The 24,337-nt window shown below is 49.2% G+C and overlaps 1 protein-coding gene across 2 annotated transcripts in view; it reads left to right on the top strand.

Moving 5' to 3' along the window:
- Positions 1-24,337, top strand: part of LOC133360786 (charged multivesicular body protein 1B1) — a 406,386-nt gene that overhangs the window by 194,486 nt on the left and 187,563 nt on the right. The gene's annotated exons all lie outside the window — the stretch shown is intronic.

Below are 24,337 nucleotides of genomic sequence, written 5' to 3'. Positions count from 1 at the left end.
AAACATGGACATTTTCGTTCTCTTCTATCATGTGCACCAACAGGTGCTTGTGCACAGGCATGTCCACGTACACGTGCACCCCGTACTCTCTTTTAGCCCCCCCCCTTCCAATACGTTATCATGGGCACCAACAGGGACTTGCGCACAAACACGTCCACGTCGACGCCTACGAGCACCTCGTGCTCTCTTTTAGCCCCGCCCCCCCTGATACGTTCCATTCATTGGCTACCACATTCTGATAAGCCCCCCCCCCTCTCCTCCCCCTCAACTTGTATTTAAAAGCTTGCATCTTGAATCCCCGCCTCACTTGATGCAGCAAATCTGGTTGTGACGGTCCCACCTGATGACGGAGACTTGTGTTACCTCCGAAACGTCGTGATTTTATTATTTTATTTTTTATTAATTTTAATTTAATGTTTTACCTACGTGACTTTACCGAAAGAACTAAGAGTATGTGGCTCACCGAGTTCGTAGCGCAACGCACTAACCGTTGTGCTGCCGCTCCCAAAACGCAGACAAACACCCTCACTGATGTACACACTGATTGAGCTTTAATGCATCATGAGACTCACGACCCTGCAGAAGAAGAGTGGTTGCCACACCCTGAACACTGAGTTACCACATACCTAAGCAGCTTTTGTTTGGTTGGATAGAGGGGGGTAAAACGGGCGCGGCACGGGCGAGTGAAGAGATTGACTCATGCTGTACGTGAGCAGATGGAGCTGAATGGATTTGCTGACGACTGGGACCCGCAGTGTCAAGATCGATCTCTATTGAGGAGACTCGCAAAGGACGCTGCTACTGGGCAGTTGAGGCAGTCGCTCTCCAGCAACAGCAGAGGGCATAGGAGTGACGCTCGCAACTACGAGTGGAGCGCAGGGGCTGATAAAAACACAGCAAGTTGGCACAGTGGGGGGGGGGGGGGGCACAGGTGGTGCATCAGCCAGTCATCTCAGTCAATCAACGCATGGCACCTGAGTCTACCCCGTGACCTCCTGCCAGCGAGCCGTCGACACTTCAGGTGGCCTTAAATTGCACATCGGCTGGCACCGGCGCCGTGGTGAGTGGGCGGCTGTATTGTTGAGGGAGGAGTGCTGTGGTTGTTAGCGCGACACTGCACCACAAACCAGGCAACCTGAGTTCGATGCCTGCTCACGGCCACCAACACCAGTGGCGATTATCTGAACCATTCTTATGCCTCCCCTAGGTCGACTCAGCCTCAAATGAGTACCTGGTGCGCTGTGTACTAGACGTCGCCGCTGGGGAGACAAAGGCGGCCGGGTGTCGTGCTAGCCACCTAACCCCACGTGTGACACAGTGCTGGCCTTCATAGGTGCTACTACTCGCTAACAGCACCTGCCCCAACAGTCTGTTAAAGGCTATACGGGGGATCTTTGTCTTTGTACCTGTAAATGAGGTAGATGGACTGGTGATCGGGACAAGAGAAGTCGATGGGGTTGTCATATGAATTCACGAAACGTTTGTGCAGTGACCGCAGTCCATTGCCATCTGCACGGAACATGGACGGGGCAATGAATATCAGCACAGCAGTGAATCACACTGAACAGAGAATATCAGGGAACACGAATCTCAATAGACAGTTAATCCCACTAACAGTGAATCCCTAGAGACACCAAAGATGAAAAACAATCTCCATAAACAAATTATGTAAAAAATCAAATGAATTTCAATACAGTGAATCTCAAGGGGAAAAGCCTCGTAGGCCGCGGAGTATGTCAATGGGAGAGTGGTGGTAGGAGACTTGCAGCCGAGCAAAGAATCCATTCCCTGCTTACTCTTAGTACCTTTCACGCGACGGTCAATGGTATAGTGTATAGCAGATTGTATAATAATAAATAGTATAAAAGTGTAATGTTGAATATAATGTATAAGGTAATATACAATATCGTTATTGTATAGTGAATATACAGCAGTGTGGTATACAGTAGGGTGGGTAGAATAATACATAGTGTAATATTACAATGTATAGTAATACAGTATATAATTTAATGTTGGGTTTGTCTATGGCAGTATATAGTACGGGGTAGACCCGTGTGATATAAGAGAAAAAAGTTTAGCTGGAGGCATATTATATTTTTTGCGACATAGAATTGTAATGTATGACTTACTGTTAGTAGCTCAGCTTATTGGAGAGTATATTTAGTATACTGATGATACTGATGTAGTTTATCTTTTAGTTTTTTACGTGGTGGTTTAGTTGCTGCAGCTCCATACTATTATCATTCCTTCCCTTTATTAATGCTAACTCTACTCCCTCCCTTTGATGCTTCTAATCCTGCATAATGCACGGGCATAATATGACTTTGAAACCCCCCACCCACCTCCTACGCATTCCACAAGTAGTGACTAATCCCATATCTGCATTTCCCATAAATATGCTAAATTCTTCTTGATATGCAAATTCCTTTGTCAAGGCGCTCTTCCCCCTCCAACCCAGCTTAAATATACGCCGCCAAGCCTGGTGGTGTTCATTCAGACGCTGTCTTTCCGACAGACCTGTTCTTCACCTGAGGACGGCTGCTTGCGTTGTGGCCGAAACGTCGTGAGAATTATTGTATTATGTTTTAGTTGTATTATTTTATTATTTCCCTTCTACGTGACTTTACTGAAAGAACCAAGAAGATGAATCCCTGCAGTCACGAAAGCTTTAAATCAACAAGCATGTTTGTTCCGCATGTATTACCTCAAGCATGATGTGTGGTTAATGCAGACTTCATTATGCCTTGTGATCGGTGTCTATTTGGTGTTTGAACATCGCAACACCTCCTGTATTGTTATTATTGCCGAGGGTTAATCGCTGTGTCGATTCATTGCCGACCCATGGCTTGAGTAATCCCATTAGTAAAACTTCCCGCGGAACGTGTGTTTACGGTAGACGGTGGTTAATCTTGCACTGGTCAACACACTTTTGCGGGCATAAGGTATTTTGGGGTGCTGATTCCAAATCTGGCATCAGTTTTTGTCTATCACATCAGGTTTTTGAGATATCAAATATTGCATTTTCAATAAAAACTGCAGAAGAAAAATATTAAATAAATGTGGATATCTACATAAAATGATATTATAAACACACTATCCTAAAAATGCAGCACCATATTTTAACACTAAAGCAGTCACTGACTCGCAACAACTTGCAATCATAAGTGACAGAGTTAATTTCGGGTAAAATCAATGAAAATGGGGTATGCCGATAGCATAAAATGAGATGTGAGAGCAAATCTGAGATCAGATTTGGAATCAGCACCCTGAAATTAGTCTAAAACAGCTGCAAAAGTCAAGGCCAGATATTTTTTTTTATATGTCACTATCATTAAAAGTTATAGGTGTTTTATTTATAAAATGCTTTAACACATGTATCATGTGTACAGTATCATTAAGGCTATTACAAACCTGTCAACCGCTCATCAGTGCCGACCTTATTACAGACCAATTCAGACCTTATTGGTTACCCCGTGCCCTTATAAATCTCAATGTTCATCCTACAAAGTCCCATCACAGGGGAGAAACACAAATAGACACAATTTTCGTTGTTGCCCGTATTGAAATGGCTGTATGCCATCTGCACCTAAAAACACAATTTCAATGTCCAAGAATACGAGGTAAACCGTATGCGTTGACAGGTTTGCTATTACGGATACCCCAATGAAGCCATCGTATATCGCTCATAGGTTGAACAAAATAGCGTTCATAAGTTTAAAAAAAATTACATTGGAAACCTTCTATAGCGCTGTTTCCTATTGCACTCCGTTTACCAAGAAGGCATCCTGAGTGGTATAGCAGGTTATGCCTCTTTTTAAATCCTTTATATTAAGTTCGCTTGCTTGCTTGCTTGCGTGCTTGCGTGCTTGCTTGCTTACGACCGTGCAAATATTTCGGTCGTTTTTTAACCCACTTCCCGTGATACAATCGAGCTGACATTTTCCACACAGACTCGTTGTGCGTGACAATTTATTTTCGTGAAAAAAAAATTCCCAAATTTTACACTGTTTAGGGGGGTAAAAAATATTTAATTACCAATTGCTTAATGTTGGCAGACAATCATCTGACCCATAGGTGGCAGCCATCTCAAGCCAGAGGACGAGAGGACTCTAGCCGCCACGCATATAAAGGATTTAGAGTGAAAAACTTTGTTTTTACGGGTAAATTTTTGTGCTGATGATGATGCTGCTATTGATAATGCTGTTTGATGATGATGCTGATGACAGTGATGGCTGCACTCACTCAGGGGTTGCGCCTCTTTGCCGACCACCAGAGCCAGGAGAAGGAGGAGAAGCAGCATGGTCGTGATGGATGAGGGTTGGGAAGTGGAATGTTGTGGCTTCTCCCTCGTGAACCCCCTCCCCTTTAATAGAACCCCGTGACTGCAATCTCCAACTCTTGCACCACCGCTCGGCCAACGCTGAGTGAGCGAGTGGCAAAGTCTAATCGCGGATAATTTATTCGCCTGCTTCACTAATCTCCCCACTATGTAAACAAAACATCTTATTGTTGTTAAACGAGTTTGTGTACACATACAATCAACCTCAAATGTGTTCTTGTCAGACTGAGTTATGGGTTAAATACGGTAAGTCCTTGCTTAATGAGTGGTTTTCACACGATGCTTCATCGCTACAATGCGGTTTTTACATTAGCGAACACTTTTCCCACAAGGCGGTAGGTCAGAGGAGTGACACTCACAACAACGAGCGGAGCGCCGGGTGAATAAAACACCAGCGATTCAGCACATTAGGAGGCACAGGTGGTGCATCTGCCAGCCATCTCAGTCAACCAACGGCACCTGCCAGCGAGCCTTCGACGCTTCACGTGGACTCGGAGTGCACCTAGCCTGGCACAAGTGCCGTGGTGACACCACAGACACGATGTTGTTGTGGGTACGGGGGTGTGTGGCGGGGGAGCGGTAGTGGTCAGCTTGCTGCACTACGAACCCGGTTATCCCAGTGATGATTATTTGAATCGGTCCTGGGCCTCCCCTAGGTAAACTCAGCCTCAGATGAGTACCTGGAGCCATTGGGAAGACAAAGGCAGCCGGGTGTTGTTGCTGGCTATGATGGCCGTGCCCGGCCTTCCTAGGTACTACTACTCGCGAGCAGCTAGGCAACACGGCGGACCCGTGTCTTTGTCTTTATACTCAAGTTTCGATTGGTTTATTCATTGCGGGACGCTCACAATAAGTGACCGGGTGTGTGGTTCCCTCTGTAGTTTGTCTACTTTCTGTAGCAGGTTGCATTCTCTCTGACACACAACGCTAATATTTGCCAAGAGATAGGGGAGACTTTGTGTCCACATAGCGTGTTTAGTGAGTTTTAAAAAGACAGGTCACCCACAGCAACCAATGGTTCGTGTGGTATTTTGAATCATAATTCGCAACCATTTCAGAATCTTCAGATATCAGGAGGCAGGGTGGTAACACTCGTGCGCCTACGACAAAAACGGGCCTCGGTTCGATCTCTGACTCAGATTCCTTTCTGTGTGGAGTTTGTATGTTCTCCCCCTGTTCTACACAGTGACAGTGAGTGGAGTGTGTATGATCTACCTCGATTCTACAGAATGACAGTGAATAAGTGGAGTTCGTATGATCACCGCCTGTTCTACAGAGTGAGCGTGATTGAGTGGAGTTTGTATGATCTCACCCTCTTTTATAGAGTGTGAGTGAGCGGAGTTCGTATGATCTTCCTTTATTCTACAGAGTGACAGTGAATAAGCGGAATTCGTATGATCTCCTTCTACTCTACAAAGTGAGAGAGTGAGTGGAGTTCGTATGATCACCACTTGTTCTACAGAGTGAGTGAGTGGAGTATGTATGATCTCTCTATTTTCAACAGTGTGAGTGGGTGGAGTTTATATGATCTCCCCCTGTTCTACAGAGTGAAAGTGAGTGAAGTTCGTATGATCTCCTTTTCCATAGAGTGAGAGTGAATAAGTGGAGTTGGTATGAGCTCTCCCTCTTCTATAGAGCTTGAGCGGAGTTTGTATGATCTCCCTCTTATCTACAGTCAGAGTAAGTGAGTGGAGTTAGTATGATATCCCCCTGTTCTACAGAGTGACAGTGAGGGGAATTTGTATGATCTCCCCCTGTTCTACGGAGTGAGTGTGAGTGAGCAGAGTTTGTATGATCTCGCTCTATTCTACAGTGAGAGTGAGTGAGTAGAGTTTGTATGATCTCTCTCTGTCAAGCTGAAGGCGCCAGAGAACGGTGGCAGCCCACCCCCCTCCTCTTCCTTCCCGGAGTTGTGCTTCTCCTGCATGCAGCCCCCTGGCCACAACGACTCCAGGAACTTACTGAAACTCGGAGGCTGCAGGAACGTGCCCCAGCAGAAGGGCGCCCCAGAGAAAGAGCTCTACACGTGCTGCGTCAAGGCGCTGAATTCCCGGGACCTGGCCTACCTACCAGACACAAATTGGAGAGATCATTTCTCTCCCCTCATTGTGGCCACCCCCCAGCGGAAACAAATGTACAGGTAGTCCTCTACTTACGATGGAGATGCGTTACGACGACCCCATCGTAAGTCGAAAATATCGTAAGTCGAAGATGACCTAGCCTACCCAGGAGGCAAAACAGAGCAATTTACAGTACCGTACTGTATTAACTATATACTGTATGTATTTATTAATGACAATACTGTATTGCACAGTAACATTTAAAGTTAAAAACAAGGTAAATTCTTAGCCTACCTATATGAACTCAATTTAATCGAAAGTTTTTTCAGGAAACAATCCTATCTGCTATAAAAACTTTTAACATGCATTGAACGTATCGTATCGTGGTAACCTAGAAATGAAATCGCTAAAGCTACGTATCATTCATGCTTTGAACGTATCGTAACATATCATATTGTATTGTACTCACCAAGATTCTGTCCGTCGTCTGCATGCTTGAACGATGTTAGGTTGTTGATGGCAATTTTGTCGTATCGCCATCGTAAGATCGAAATATCGTAACCCGGGGACTACCTGTACAAGTCTCTCGTAGCCAAACACTGCAGTGACCTCCGGTGGAAATTGGCACACTGGACATTGCCATCAGCCGTGTGGCTCAGCCGAATCTCCCCGGGGGTGCCAGACGTATGCGCTTTCTGCGGTGCCAGGGAAGATCTGCCCCAACAGTACTTACGCTGCCAGCGGCTCAACCCAATGTTACACCTTTTGGGAACCATTTTCAGGAGACTGGGGGTGCCCTTCTACAACATCTGATTCATATGTGGGGTACCTTACCTGGCTGACAAAGCGCAACGATCTCGCCAACTTCGTCTGTGCCAAGCGAAGATGGCAGTGGACAAGACGAGGAAAACTATGCTGCAAGGCGACACTGATGGCTGCTTTGTGGTGCCAGCATTCAGGGGCCTGCTCAAGGCATGGCTCCGCTAGAGCACGCATACCACTGAAATGCCAGTGACGCGCGAGTCTTCTCCGAACGCTGGAGGGCCGGACAAACCCTCTGCACCAATGTGAACGGCACCCTCCTTTTCACCTTCTAACGTGCTCGGTCGTCGAGCATGGCGTGCGCGACGACCACGTGCCGTTTTTGTGTTGTGCATGGCGCGTTCAGCGCCATGTGCCGCAGCTCGTGTTTTTTATTGTTAGGTTATTTGTTGTTTGTGACTTTTTTTCGTATTCAAATCGCCTCCCTGGCACAGCTATTGCACTGGAGGCGATGTAATGAGAGATCGCCATCTAATGGTCAACAAGGTGTCTAAGCCGAGCTATGTTGTGTAAATGGAAAAATGTGATTTTAGTACCTATACACTATTTTGACCAGGTAAGGCCCACTTAGCTATTATAGCTCTGGCTATCACAAATGATTGCCTTGTCATGTCAAAAATTATCGTAGCAGCCAAATACGCCAAACGCGTTACGTTGATTCTAAATGTGGAGGGAAAAACCAGAGGAATCAAAGAAAAAGCCACTCGAGAGAGACGCAAACTCCAAATATACAACAGGCATCCTCATGGTGAGTCTATGGGTCTATGTGAATATATGGGTTTCTGTGTAATCAGTTTAGATTATTTTGCTGCTATTATAAGCCACTTCGTTGAGCTATCGTTTGTCGTCAGGTCGCTTCTGAAAAAATACCACATAGCTCAGTGTGTTTTACCTGGTAAATAAAGAATAGTTTGGTTTGGGCATGAGGAACAGGTTTTGTGATAAAGTCATACCTCGGTATACGACCGCTTTGGAATACGTCTAATTTGATATACGTCGTTATTGACGAGCAAAAAATGTCTTGGGATACGTCTTGCTTGGGATACGACGCGCTTGCTAGAACTTGTATGGGTCGGGATGAGTCACCGCGTACCTGCATATGCCCCGTGCTCGACTGAAACAAAGCGCCACTCCTGAGTCTGCCTGTACAGTAGATCTCATTCAGTGCACAACCCTTGCTATAACTCTCAAATCAAACTTCAATGGACAGGTTTTTAGTAAAACTCAACCCTGGTAAGCCTCAACCAGGTCCAAGTCAAGAAAAAAGACAGAAAAAGAAAGAGAAAAAAACCCCAGAATTTCAGCTTCAAGAAGTTTTAATGGAAGGGGTGGGGCTGGGTGGGGAGGGAAGGGTGGGGACGGGCTGGGTGAGGAGGGTGGGGAGGGGCTGGGTGGGGAGGGGCTTGGTGGGGAGGGTGGGGCAGGGTGGGGGAGGCTGGTCACCCCGTGGTGCCCTTATAAAACTCAACGTTTAACCTACTCACGCCGGCTTGTGCCCGCCCTCACAGTCGGGCATATTTGCGGAATACACCACGCCGCCGTTGACCCTGGCCATTGACCGAGCAACCCAACGTTCCTACCAGCTCCCTCCGCATGAATGTGTTTTAATTCGCGATTTAGTGCTGTTTTCGTTTATTTATTTATTACATGGGCGCTCGCCCATACCAACTCACACGCGTTCCGTGGGGGGGGGGGGGGAAGGGGGATTTCTCTTTCGTCTGGACACTGCCCAAGGTAACACACACGGATTCACAGCTCCCTTCAAACATACATCTATATTATTTCTCTCATTTCTATTGTTGACTTTTTAAGAATACAGCGTACACATTAACCAATTTTTTTATGACAGTTAATATACACCATGTAACACGCGTTTTCCCCTGAGTACTAACTGTTATATTTAATTTCCTTAACACAACAAAGTCCAGCCAATGCGTCTTTTTGCCCACAAACTTTCCTGTTGTGAGCAGGACTTCATGTCAATAACTATTATCACTTTGTTCATATTTATTTCACGCTTTCGCTCGCCGCTAAATTTTAAAACAAGATGTTTGTTGCCAGTACATATACACTATGTTACACGCTTTTTTCCCCAGCATACTGACTCTTCTATTTCATTTATTTAAGACAGCGAAGTGCCGCCATTGTGTCTTTTGCCTCACAAACTTCCCTCTTGTAAGCAGGACTTAATGTCACTAACTATTATCAGTTTGTTTACATTTATTTTTCACTCGCTCGCCGCTATCTTTTTAATCAAGATGTTTGATTACAGCAGATATACACTATGTAACGCGCTTTTTTCCCCTGCATACCAACTGCTCTATTTCATTTACTTAAAAAACAAAGTACAGGCATGGTGTCTTTTGCCTCACAAACTTTCCTCTTGTGAGCAGGACTTTACGGCCGCCGCGAATTTTTTACACAAGATGTTTCATTTCAGCAGATACACACTAACACTTTTCTTTCCCCTGCATACCTACTGCTCCATTTCATTCCCTTACACAACAAAGTACAGCCATTCGCTGTATGTGTGTCCGTCCATGTGTTTGTGTGTCGGTAGTCTAGCAGTAACCCGCCACCCCAGTTCCATTCCCCCTCAAGCCCAACACCAATGACGATTCTCTGAAATGGTCGTGAGCCTCCCCTAGGTCGCCTCAGCTTCAAATGATAACCTCCTGTATGTTGTTGATGACTATGCCAAAATTTAGAGTGAGCGCCTTCTTTACATTGAACTGAATCAAAAACGCCTGTGTAAAACAGTGTAGTAAGTATATATGGAGGCTTGACGACAGGATCGGAGGCACACTTATTTATTACACCAACACAGTTGTACAGGTCACTTGGCTACAGGGATTCTCGACAGCTAACCCCTCTAACCTATACCAATTCCTCCACTACGGGACTAGGGGAGGCTATCTGTCCCAGCTTGGTTAAGCTGGGATCCCGGCTCCCTGAGTCACCAGACCAGCTTCGTCTGGGCTCTCGGGGCCACGCCACCGGCTTGCCCTGGTCGGCCCTTATAAGGACAGCGAGCCAGGGGAGCTCTGGGGCCTACACTAGCTGGTCTTCCGTCTTCTCTGGTTAAAGCTGAGTCCCCACCTCGAGCCCTCGAGCTCATCACCTTTTATAGGACTCGCCCCCGAGGGGGGGCCCGTGGGGGATACACATGCGGACGTCGGTGCTAGCGCCACCCTTGTGTACGGCCGTAACCCCGCCCCTTGTGTTTGTTGGCCATCCGTGGCCATGCATAATCACACCTCAACATTCGTAGCCATGCGCAATTACACCTCTACATCACCCCCCCCTGTACAGCTCGCAGCCGTCCCTGGCTGCAAAAAAAAAATCAGAATAAAGGTGCATCCCTCACAAAAACCCCGTGTGTGTGCCTCGCGTAATTTTTAACAAGAACAAGAGAACCTTAACAAGAACAACAACAGGAAGAGAGAGAGAGAGAGAGGAAAAAAAATAACCCGACGCACCCCCCCCGAATAAATACCCCAAAACCAACATATATACACACACTCCGGACGCCACCCCTCCCATTGTCCGCAAGGCCCCCCAACGGCCGACCTCACAATAGTCTGCGCGTTTTGGCGCGCGTCCGCGCGGCGGGCCCGTCACAAGGGCCCGTCCTGGCACGCTCAGTGACGGTTGTTGACGGTCCGGGTGCAAGAGAGTCAGGCGTCGCTGCCGAGTGACCCCCGACCCCTCCGGGAGGGGTTGGTGGGTGTGGACCCGTCACTCCTGTTTCACCTGGGGGCGGAACAGTTGGCGTCAGGTCAGGCGAGTGCAGCGACGACGGGGAGTCGGCGACACCCTCACACGTTTGGCCATGCGTGTGTGTGTGTGAACCACGGGGCGGCGCGACAAATGGTTTTAACCTTGAGGGGTGCACATACCACCGGCGCCTCCCCCATTTGACGCGAACACATTGCGGCCGCAAAACCTGCACGACCTCCACTGGCCCCCGCCACGGCCGTACCAATTTCGACGAGGTTGCCAGCGGCACCTGAGGACAGTGCAACCACGCCCTGTCCCCTGGTACCCATTTGACCACCTGCACCCGCCCCAACCGAAGCCTCTCGTTCGCCTTCTGGCGGAGTTCAGAATTTTGCATGGCCGCTTCCCGCGCCTCCGACAATTTAGCGATGTTAAATTTAATGTGTTCGGACAAATTAGACTTCGCCGGGAGCGCCGAGAGCTTCAGCTGGGTCGCCACAGGGGGGTTAACTTCGCGCCCATACATTAAAAAGAAAGGGGAAAATCCGGTGGCCGCATGAGGAGCCATTCTGTAGGCCTGCAACACACCGGCTATGCGGAGGTCCCAATCCGTCTGGGATACCGACACCTGCTGGGACAGCATGGACGTGATGGTCCGATGCAGCCGTTCCACCATCCCGTCAGTTTGTGGGTGATACGGAGAGGTCCGAACCTTCTCCGTACCCAAGAGGTCGCACACCTCACGTAGGAGTTTACCAGAAAAATTCCTACCCTGGTCAGTAAGCAGCCGTTCCGGAGCACCTTTGTCGAGGACATAGCCCTGGACAAAGGCCTCCGCGATGGCTGCTGCCGACTGGTTCGCCAGGGGCCAGGCCATAGGCCATCTCGTGAAGTATTCAACCCCCGTTAGTAAATACCTATTGCCCCTGGGCGTAGCGGGAAATGGCCCAAGTATGTCCAGAGCGACGAGCTCGTTAACCCGGGAAACTTTTATGGACTGCAGCGGAGGGTTGGACCCCCTCGCAGGCGGCTTCCTCTGCGCGCATTGCGTGCATGACCCCAAGAGATCCCCCACGTCCTTTTCCATGCCCGGCCAGAAGAAATCCAGCTGGAGCGTGGCAAAGGTCTTGTGAACCCCCAAGTGCAGAAGCCGCTCATGAACAGCCCATACCACCTTACCCCTTAAAGCAGCAGGCACCACAAGCCGCTGGCGCCGGGTTTTTCCATCCCAGTGCATCAAAAGACCCTGGAACAACCCCCACGAGTCAACGTTTTCCACCCCCTGACCAGCCCCCCCGACGCGACGGCGCAAAGCGAGGAGGGAGGTGTCCTCCATTTGGAGGCGTCCCCATTCCGCGACCGGCAACCCCAGCAACGAATCCCTCCCTTCTTGCTCGATAGGACCCGAAGCCGAAGGTGCATCGGTAGCGGCCACGAGGACCGAATCGGTGGTGACGTTCGGGGGCCTACAACGCCCCGAACCCAACAGGCACGCGCACTCCGAAGTGGGTGGCAATCGTGACAGGGCGTCAGCGTTCGTGTGGCGGACACCCTTACGATATGTGGTGACAAAGTCATAGTCTTGGAGGATCTCCAACCATCGAGACAACTGGCCCGATGGTTGTTGAACCCGCAGGGCGTACTGTAGGGCCGCATGATCTGTACGGACGGTGAACCGCCGACCGTACAGATACGGGCGGTACTGCTGAATGAAATAAACAATGGCCAATAATTCCCGACGGGTAACGCAGTACCGCTGTTCGGCTGGAGACAGTACCCGACTACCGTAAGCCACCACATGCTCTACGCCCCCGATGAGCTGGGACAGCACACCCCCGATGCCCGTGTTACTTGCGTCAGTATCGAGCAAGAAGGGTTGTGAAAAATCCGGGTAATTCAACGGCGGAGCTCCCACCAAAGCATTTCTGAGGGCGCGAAAAGCAGCCTCCTCCTCCGGCCCCCAATGAAACCTGACTCCCTTGGACGTCAAGGCATGCAATGGTTTCGCAATCGTAGCGAAGTCAGCCACAAATCGCCGATAATACGACGCGAACCCAATGAAACTCCTGACCTCTCCCACAGAGGTGGGAGTCGGCCAGGAGCTGACGCATTCAGTTTTGGCGGGATCAGTGGATATCCCCGAGCGCCCAACAATGTGACCCAAATATCGCACCGATTCGCGGAGTAAATGACACTTCTGTGGTTTAAATTTCAAATTGGCAGCCCGCATTTTGAGAAAAACAGCACGCAACCTCTGGAGGTGTTCCTCGAAGGATTTGCTAAAGACGATGACATCGTCTAAGTAAATCAAACACGAATCCCATTGCAAACCTGCCAAGACCAATTCCATTAACCGCTGAAAAGTTGCCGGCGCAGAATGTAAACCCATCGGCAAACGGTTAAATTGGAAGAGGCCCTGCGGTGTACGAAAAGCAGTCTTAGGTTTCGATTCGTCATCCAGAGGAAGCTGCCAGAATCCAGATAGCAAATCAAGGGTGGAAAAGAATCGCGCACCGGCCAAGGCGTCGAGCGACTCATCCATCCGAGGAAGCGGGTACGCATCTGCCACAGAGATTTTGTTGAGACGCCGAAAGTCAACACAAAATCTCAGTGAGCCGTCGTGTTTTTTCACCAAAACGATCGGCGCGCCCCACGGGCTGGTGGAAGGGGAAATGATATCGGCGGCTAGCATGTCATCAACAGCCGATTTGACATGATCCTTTTCGGCGGGACTCAACCGAAAGGGATTTTGGCGGATTGGCGCGCTGTCACCCGTGTCAATATGGTGTCGCAGCAATTTTGTACAACCAATATCAAATTTGTGTTGACTAAAAACGTCAGCAAATTCGCTCAGGAGAACTCGCAGCTGCGCGCGCTGCGAGTCAGACAGGTCCACTGAACCCGCGCAAAGCGCATCCAGCCATCCGTCATCAGAGTCCGAATGCGGTCGCGACGGAGGATCGGTGGATACCTGACCCACGAGTGGTTCCTCATAGGGCACCGGCGTTGCGTGTGCAAGCACGGTCCCTTGAGGAACCACGGCCGTTCGCGATCCCACATTAAGGACTGCAATGAAGGGGTCCCCATCCCCTCTCACCATAGTCTGAGCCGCGAGCAAATCGGGTCCATTGACCCCGGCCCGAGATGGACCCAACAAGACCCCCCGATCCGCAACCCCTGCATCAAACGGCCGACGCAACCTAAGAGGGACGAGCATCTGAGCCCCCGGAGGCACGCGCACAGTTTTTGTGACGAGCGCCTGCACGGTGGCAAACGCCCGACGCTCCGTGGTGGGGGAAGACAGAAATGTAACGCGTCGGCCCGATGGGAGCTCAATGCACCCTTGGTCAATAAGGATACGGATGGGCATTTTGGCCAGAAAATCCGTCCCCAACAGGCACGGAACCGCGAGTGAGGAGGAAACCAAAACAGGGCCGGATAATTTAATGTCCCCAATGCAGATAGTGGCGCGGATTTGGCCAATAATGCCCAGAGAGCCCCCGTTAGCGGCATAGCACGGCACGTCAACAGGGAGCAAGGGACGACTTTGAACGGGAAGGATGTTATAAATTAAATCAGATATAATGGTCGCCGATGCCCCTGTGTCAATTAAAATCCGCACCTCTACCCCATCAATGTGACCGACCACGACCGATGATCCCGCCGACGCAGCAACGACACGATGGGCGAGCTCCGACCACTGACCCGGTTGGAGCGCTCGCCGCATTACCGAACAATCGCGCGCGACGGACGGGGAATTTGGAGCCCTGTTTAGTTGAGCGCGTGAGTGTGTGTCGGATGTGTGCGTGGGCCAAACGTGTGAGGTGCCGCGACTCGCCGTATTTCTCTGCTGGAGCTTAGGAGGAGACGGCGTGGCGTCCTGACGAGGTGTCGCCCCGCGCTGACGGGGAGCCCGGCATCCAGACGCAACGTGGCCTTGCAGGCCACAGTTGTAGCAGCGTGTGAGCGCCCCAGATGACCTGGGCTGCTCCTGGCGGCTCGGTCCATTCCGAGCCTGCGGTGCCGCCGATCTCCATTCCCCTCGCCGCTCCACCCCGCAGACCTCCTCCGATGGGAGGGCGGTGGTCGCCATGGCATGGCCGGCCGCCCCCTTTGCCGCCTTCCGACGCAGGGACCGCAAGCCCCCGTGGATGTGGCGCGCGACCAGCAGGGACGACATCTCTGCGTCGTCCTGAGCCAAGACGTTGACGTCCAGCTCGTCAGCGAGTAGCAGCAGCTTCTCAGCTACCATGGCATCCACTCCTTCCTCGTCCATCCTTGGGAAAGCAGCCTTTGCCAGAGCCAGGAGAGCCGTCCGGAAGGCCAGGGGTGACTCGTTGGCGCCCCGACTCCGATCGTGGAACAGCTGCCTGCAGTCCGAAGGCGGCCCATAGACGGCTGACAGCAGCTGCAACGCCAGGTGTAGAGTGGCGCGCTTTTCCCTCGGCGCCGAGGTGAGGGTAGCCAGGGCGTCGTTGTCCAGCATCGCTGGCAGCGCGCGTAGAGCCTCGGCGTCCGTCCAGTTCGCCATCTCTTGATGAGCGATGAACCGCCTCTTGAAGCCGCCCCAGTCTCCGTCAGCGCCGACAAATTCTTTAAGAGGCGGCAGACGCTGTTGTAAGGCGGCGTCCGTGGCCGCAGAACGCTCTCCGTCGCTCCCCGCCGATGATACAGTGTGGGCGGGCCGTGCACATGGCATCGCCGGTCGCTCTGATGTTGACGCGCCGGCCGGCGTTGATGATGTCACGGCTTGTGCTTGGCGCTCAGCAGACACGTGACGCGGGCCGGCCCCGCCCTCCGCTCGTACTGTAGAGATGGCGGGAAATTTGACCGCGAGCCGCGTCGGGGTGGCGGGAAACGTCGCCCCGCGCCGGCTGCCGTCGTCGACCCGCGCTGCTCCTCCAGCCCCCAGCCGCGTGATCTCCTCCAACGCGGCGGCCGCGGCATAGAGCAGGTCCGCCAGGCGGGAGTGGGCCAGCCGGAGTCCTTCGGCCGACGCATCCCCCTCCTCCTGTCGTAGCGGCGCGGGCGTACTCGGCCCCGGCTGCTCCGATTCGACCCCGGCCATCACTGGTGGAGATTCGGCCGCGGCGTCTTCCATCTCCGACTCCCTGGTACGTGTCGTCCCTCGTGTGTCCATCGTTGGACGTTTACTTCTGACACCAGATGTAGTAAGTATATATGGAGGCTTGACGACAGGATCGGAGGCACACTTATTTATTACACCAACACAGTTGTACAGGTCACTTGGCTACAGGGATTCTCGACAGCTAACCCCTCTAACCTATACCAATTCCTCCACTACGGGACTAGGGGAGGCTATCTGTCCCAGCTTGGTTAAGCTGGGATCCCGGCTCCCTGAGTCACCAGACCAGCTTCGTCTGGGCTCTCGGGGCCACGCCACCGGCTTGCCCTGGTCGGCCCTTATAAGGACAGCGAGCCAGGGGAGCTCTGGGGCCTACACTAGCTGGTCTTCCGTCTTCTCTGGTTAAAGCTGAGTCCCCACCTCGAGCCCTCGAGCTCATCACCTTTTATAGGACTCGCCCCCGAGGGGGGGCCCGTGGGGGATACACATGCGGACGTCGGTGCTAGCGCCACCCTTGTGTACGGCCGTAACCCCGCCCCTTGTGTTTGTTGGCCATCCGTGGCCATGCATAATCACACCTCAACATTCGTAGCCATGCGCAATTACACCTCTACAACAGTATGCTCATCTCATGGACACTACCAATGCTGACGGAGATGCAAACGCTCAGCATGTGGGGAGATTAGTTATTTTGCCTTCATCCTTCACAGGTGGACCAAGATACATGCATGAGAAGACTCAGGATGCGATGACGTACATCAGGCAATATGGCAGGCCCCATCTCCCTATCACCTTCACTTGCAATCCTAAATTGAAGGAGATCCAGGTTGAGCTTTATCCAAACCAAGAGCCAACAGACAGACATGACATCATTGCAAGGGTCTTTGAACTCAAAGTTGATAAACTCATGAGGCTTATTACGACTAAAGAAGACTGCATCTTTGCAAAGACCAGGTGTAACTTGCACACCATTGGGTGGCAAAAAACGTGGTCTTCCTCATGCTCACATTTTGCTATGGATGAGGGAAAAAATGTATGCAAGTGACATTGACACATTTATCAGTGCTGAGCTACCTGACCCCCATCAAGACTCTGCCCTATTTGATGTGGTCTGCAAGCAAATGGTCCATGTGGAGAGTTCAATCCAAATTCGCCACGTATGCAAGACCACAAGTGAACCAAGAAGTAGCCACGAAACTTATTAAAAGACACTCAGTCACGGCATGATGGCTATCCTCTATATCGTCGCACAAATACTGAGGATGGTGGATTTGAAACAACGCTCAGTACTGGAACTAACTCTGAAATGAAGGTTGACAACCAGTGGATCGTTCCCTACTGCCCTCTTCTGTGCAAGATCTTCGAGGCCCACATTAATGTGGAATTCTCCAATTCTGTGAAAGCCATCAAATATGTGTGCAAATACATCAACAAAGGCTCTTGCATGACTGTCTTTGCCTTACAAAAAGAGGGGCAAAGTGTGGATGAGGTTAAACTTTTTGTCCAAGGAAGATTCATTAGCAGCAATGAGGCCATTTGGACAATTCTTGGCTTCCCCATCCATGACTGTTCCCCCACAGTGGTCCATTTGGCAATTCACCTCGAAAATGCTCACCGCATCTACGTCACCGAAGGAAATGCCCAACAACAGGCCCTGGCTCTTTGTTTTGTGCCCAACTGACCCATTTGCTGCCAACCTGCTCTACCATGAAGTTTCCTCCGACCATACATGGACTGCTAAAAAAACAATGGAAGTGACGTGCTGGCGACGGTGAATCTGATGCCTTAAGAAGAGTCTACACAGTTCATCCCAACAATCAGGAGTGCTACTTTCTATGAATGCTTCTCCATGTTGTCAAAGTGCCCAAATGTTTCGAAGACCTCAAAACAGTGGAAGGAGTTGTCTGTCAAACATACAGGGAAGCTTGAAATCTTCGTGGAATTCTTCAGGATGAACGCACAAAGAGAAGCCTACACGCAAATTTCGGAAGACATTGAGACTAAAAATGGAGGCATATTTTTCCTTGGTGCATCTGGTCGTACTGAGAAGACCTTTGTTCTCAACCTGCTCCTCGCTAAGGTTCGCCAGAGGAAAAAAATGCTCTAGCTGTGGCATCATCAGGGATTGTGGCAACTCTGCTTTCTAGAGGAAAAACTGCCCATTCACATTCAAGTTTCCATTGGATCGATCCCGACAATAAAACGCTGTTTGCAATACTTCAAAGGAGACTGCCCTTGCACAAGTCCTGCTTGACTGTGAATTCATAGTGTGGGACGAATGCACCATGTCCCCCAAGGGAGCATTTGAGGCTGTCAACACAACTTTGCAAGACCTCCACGACAATTCCAGGATTATGAGTGGTGTCACTTTTCTCATGGCTGGTGTCTTCTGACAAACCTTACCTGTTGTACTTCCAGGAACCAAAGCTGGTGAGCTAAATGCCTGCATCAGGTCACCATTCCTCTGGAGGTACGTGATCAAACGGAGACTAACTACAAACATGCGTGTATGTCTCCATGCAGACCAAGAGGCAGGCAACTTTGCTGAAGCTCTTCTTGATGTTAGAAATGGCAATATTCCTGCTGATGGCACAGATGAACTTACTACCATGTCTAAAGGCATCCTTTCCACTTCGGAACTGGAACTGGAAGAAAAAGTTTACACAAACATGCAACAACACTTTCAAGATGTTATCTGCCTACGGGGGAGTGCCATTTTGGATCAAAATATGATGCTATTCACATAATCAATGCATGTTGTTGCACAAATTACCTGGCGAGAGAAAGTCTTAAAAATCTATTGACTTAGTGTTGGACCATGATCTAATTGTTCTCTATCCAGTTGAAATCTATAATTCTCTGCATCTCCCGGGTGTTCCACCACACAACTTACAAATTGGGGCACCTGTCTTGCTATTGAGAAACTTGGACCCACCTAGACTATGCAATGCCACAAGGTTAATTGTCAAAGAATTACATTCAAATGTTACCAAAACTACAATCATTGCAGGCAATTCTAAAGGTGAAGACGTCTTTCTCCCTCGCATACATATAATCCCAAACGACAGTCTTTGAATTTAGGAGGCTTCAATTCCCCATCCACCTCAGCTTTGCAATATCCATTAACAAGGCACAAGGACAATCTTTAACAGTGGTGTCACTGATTTTGTCAACTCTATGCTTTTCTCATGGCCAACTTTATGTTGGATGCTCTCGTGTAGACAATGACAAATATTACAAAACTTTGGACCAGCAGGCAAGAACATAAACATTGCTTATAAAGAGGCTCTTTGATAGGGGGGTGCAGCTCAGCAATAAGTGTCAGTTTCATTATTTTGGAGAGGCCCTACTTTGTGTTTCATTACTTTGGAAAGGCTCTTGCTTTGGTTGCGGGCACGACTCCCCTCCCACATGTGCTGCTTTACCCCATGCCTGCTGGGAGGCAGTTTGGCTGTCGGCAGGTGCTCGCTGAGCCACGCCCACAACTCGCTGCCCTGTGCGGCCTCCACATCGCTTCCTTCCCGGGTCTCCTGCCTGCACCCGCGCCTGCCGGCTACCATTTCGGTGGCCTGGCTGCCGGCGACTGCTCGTCATGGCGCTCATGCAGCGCGGCTTCCTCACCGTCCCACATCTCATCGCTCCATCCCCAAGTCTCCTGCCTGCCTCCATGCCTGCCAAGTGTCCTGGCGGCAGTCTGGCTGCCAGCGGTTGTTTGCGGCACCGCCCGCGCGCTGCTCTTATTTCGCCTCGGCCACTACCTGCCTTCCCTCCCTTCTCCCCATTTACCCCATGCATGTATTACAAATGTAATAAAGCACTTCCACGATGACTGTTGACTTGTGTCTTTTATTAACAACGACTGCACAGCTCCGCTCTCTCTCTCCGGATGGCTTCCCTCTCTCTCTGTTGCCGTAACGCGCGCACTCCCCCTTCCACCGTCGCGGCGCGTCTCTCTCTCTCCACGCTCGCCGCTGGCTGCGGCGCACTGGGAGGAGAGAAGGCTTCGCTGGCAGAGGCCGCCACGTGGCCGGTGGCGAGTAGAGGTAGGCGATGATGCAGTCCGGACTCCAGGCTCCGCACACCGACCAAGAGTCCTCTCACTGCCTCTCCTTGTATGGCTCTCGGCTCCGCCTCTAGCCACGCCCCTCGTGGAACCTTTTAGATGTTTCCCGTACATTCCCACGAGCCCCGCCCGCTACCTTTGGCCAAGATGGAACCCTTCCTTCTGATTGGATATAAGTTACCCAGCAGTGACTATGCAAACACCCCTCGTCGTCCCTTAGATGGCGCTCTCTCATTACACAAATTATAGACCGTCTGTGCTTCCTCAAGCGCCTTACTACAGTAATATTAAAAACATCAGTAATAAAGACTACAGTACAAATTCTTTAGTCTTTTTATACGATTAAACAATTATGTATGACTCATAGCATTCAATACAAGACAAAGGCATATCATACAAGTTAAGTATGACCTTCGATTACAGTGCGTTGATTCTTAAAGGTGCATTAACAATTGTTTGCATTTTCCATCATCCTTGGTTCTTTCCTTAACATGACGTACATAGAAAACTAATCTTTAAAAACTGAGTTAGTAAATAGAAAAGTTCAAATGTGTGTGTGTAAGTCGATGTGTGTGTGTCAGTCGCTATGTGTGTGTGAGTCGATGTGTGTGTGAGTCCATGTGTGTGTGTGTTAGTCGATATATGTGTGTGTAAGTCGATGTGTGTGTTTGAGTCCATATGTGTGCGTGTGTAAGTCGATGTGTTTGTGTGTGTGGGTTGATGTCTGTGTGTGTCTAAGTCGATGTGTGTGTGTGCCCTTTTCGCCCGGGCAACGCCGGGTACTTCCTGCTAGTTACTCATTGGGTTAGCTCGCATAATTGTGAATGTGTTGTAAACCCACCTCCACCCGACACAGTCAAATTAGAAAGCGTTGTCACGTTGTGAACAAAACGTTCCAATTAGTTCCGAAGTCAGCAGATTTATCAGTCTGTTTTAGAGGTATGGGTCGCCACTGTGGCGAGATGTTAACTACCTCGCTTGGTATATAGGTGATCATGGGTTTGATCCCGACCCAGACTCCTGTATATTTGGAGTTTGTGTGTCTCTCTCTCTATCTTCCACGGTGGTCACGTGGATGTTTCTCTGGCTCCGATTTTTCCCTCCGAAAATCTGAAACGCGCGTTTAGAGTGTTTGGCTGCTCTAAATTTCTACGCGAAAAGCCACTTCTTTGAGATATAATTTGTGATAGCCAGGTCGCTTCTGAAAAATAATTATATAGCTCAGTGGGGCTTACCTGATAAAGTGAAAATATATATTATGTATATCGGTGACTCACCTCTTGGTGATAAATCCCCATAAAGCTAAATAATTACCATTTTCATCCGCAGACTACCTGCTGGATCTCCTCACTGTTTCGAAGAACAAATGTGACCTAAGGTCTTCGCTCATTTACCAGCTTCACATTCCTTATTGCCGTACAAATACTGGAGGAAGGGCCTTTGCTATTGATGCCCCCAGGGTCTGGAATGCTATCACCAATAAACTGCAACTTGGATCACTGCCTGTGAGATCTTCACTCAAAACTGCTCTAGAGGAGTTGTACACCCCCAGCTGCCACTGATATTCAGTGGCCTGAAATCAAATGTATCGCTCCGGATGACCGCTGCAAAATATGATCTTGAATTTGGATTATAGTGTGCTGATCAATTAAAGGTGCATTGAAACATTTGGATACTCCTACTGATACTCCTGCTGTTATGGATTTTATTGTTAAATTTCAATCACAGATCCTATGATCACCATTACATTGTTTTCATAGCTTTATTTTGGTGATTTCGAAAATGTTTTGGTTTAGCCATGTTTGTTTATTGAAGTACAGAGTTAGACTGATAACTTTAATCTAAATTGTCTTATGGTTGTTATTGTTTGACTTGCATCCCACTGGGATTTTTGTACACAGCGTTGATATGCGGTTCTTTTTCTGGAAGACTTTGCTGTTTTTTCCTGGATTTTTCTGTTGCGCGTAGTCACTTTAAGATGTTTCTTGTTCATGTTTTTGTTTGTGGCGGTTGCACCCGATTCAAGAGCCGAATGGCTCACAGGGCTTTACCAAAAAAATTAACAAAAATTAACTGAACCAATTTATGCTACAATCACAACAGCATTACAACTCCAGCTTTATAACAAGCACAATACACCTTAATATAATTAAGCCTATTTTCACCAACCACTTAAAATAGATTCACCTCATTCCAATAATCTGACCTGCCAATCACAAACAATCAGCCAGCATTCAACTCTTTTTATTAAATTGAATCACCTGCATGGCTGTCCTGATGACTTGGCTCACAATCAGTATTTAAACTGCAGGAGGAGGGATCCGATTAGCTACAAAGCGCTTTGTCACAGATGTCCAGTAAGGCATGAGGTCAGCAAGGTACAGCCACAAACCATACAAAAACAAGACGAGTGTAAAATAGAGAAAAGGTAAGTTACGAAGATATTATATAAGCACAAATTGCAAAAGTACATAGATTCCTACCGATGTTTCAACACTAAATGCAAGCTTTGGGCAAGATAACACAACAACAACAGCCCCAGACCACACCAAGACAACAACAGTCACAGACCACACCAAGACAACAACAACAGCCCCAGACCACCCAAAGACAACAACAACAGTCCCAGACCACAACAAGACAACAACAGCCCCAGACCACAACAAGACAACAACAACAGTCCCAGACCACACCAAGACAACAACAACAACAGCCCCAGACCACCCAAAGACAACAACAACAGTCCCAGACCACACCAAGACAACAACAGTCCCAGACCACACCAAGACAACAACAACAACAGCCTCAGACCACACCAAGACAACAACACCAGTCCCAGACCTCCAGGACCCGAACCCCCACGACAGCCCTGAACCCCCTTATATCCCTCTAGCGCGGCCAAGCCCCGCCCTTGGCTACGCCCCACTTCCAGAACTCTCTTGCTGGTTCCAGGAGCTTCCAGATCGAGCCTCTCCTTGACCCTTGACTCAGTTATGCCCCCCTTGTAGATGCTTATGTGCGCTGTTCTATAACGCACCCATACCCGTAATTAGCTCCCATGGTCAGCAGATTGCACCCTGTCACTACACATTGAAGCATTTGGTGCGGAGAACAGGCCCTATGTGTACTATGTGTACTCTGTACCTCACCATAACACACTGGAGAATGACGAACTTCACTATTAAGACGAACATGGTTTACGCTGCACGGCGAACATTGAGGCGCTAGATGGCGCCAAAGTTTTAGCGTCCCTGACTGGCTATTGTCTAAATCACGACGTTAATGGGTTATTATAGTGTAAAGGTAATAATAATACCCCATTAACACTACTTAGGCTGCCTTTGTTCTCAAAACTTATATAAACGCTTGCTGGTAACAGCTTCTCTTCACAAGGGAGCAGACATCATGCTGCTCGCAGCAGGCATCGCAGCTGCCGCGATGTTCACCTGAAGGCGGGTGCTTGTCGTTGCGTTCGAAACGTCGTGATTTATTTTATTCTACCTACGTGACTTTACCGAAAGAACCAAAGAGTATGGATTCCCGCAGTCACGAAAGCTTCAAATTAAGATTGGCTATAGTCTCTTTCATGTAATGCATATAGTATAATAGGCAAGGAGATATATCTTAATATATCAATAATATACACGTATTATGCACGCCGATGGTTGTACAGTATAGATGCGCAATGGATTACTGAGCATTCTCTGTGCCCACGTGGATTGGAGCCATTTCCTGTTCACCTTGAGGTGCGACAGGGATATTCTTTGCATCATACACTATTTTACATAGTTTTTACCACGTGATTTGAGAATCTTTCCATGGCTGTACTGGAGGATTACTATCTGATACAAATACAATGGGAGGCTGATCTATGCCCGGATGTGGTCAAGGGATGGTTGCATTTCGGTCAACCATGTTATCGATGCTGTTGAACTGGTTGTAATTGCTGTTCACTCTGAGAAAGAGTTATAACTCTACCGTTGAACCTGGAAGGTTATACTAGGAGATTGGGCCTTACCATCAGCTCCACCAAAACAAAGCACCTGCCTGCATATTTATTGTCATCAAATACTCCACCCCCTCACCTCCCCACGAATGGTGAAACAGTTGTGGAGACAATGGCCAGTGCCATTTTGGCAGCTGAGTTCTCATTCTGAATCAGTCGAACATAATTATATATTTTTATTGGCTGCGTCACGCTGTGTGGAACCTACCTGGTCTGTCACTCCATTTGCAGCTTCGAGTCT

This window comes from Lethenteron reissneri, chromosome 69 (genome assembly GCF_015708825.2).
Source record: "Lethenteron reissneri isolate LAM-NWPU_2019-01 chromosome 69, ASM1570882v1, whole genome shotgun sequence".
Lineage (NCBI taxonomy): Eukaryota > Metazoa > Chordata > Hyperoartia > Petromyzontiformes > Petromyzontidae > Lethenteron > Lethenteron reissneri.
Note: the sequence above shows the minus strand (reverse complement) of the source record. Positions and strands in the feature narration are given on the sequence as shown.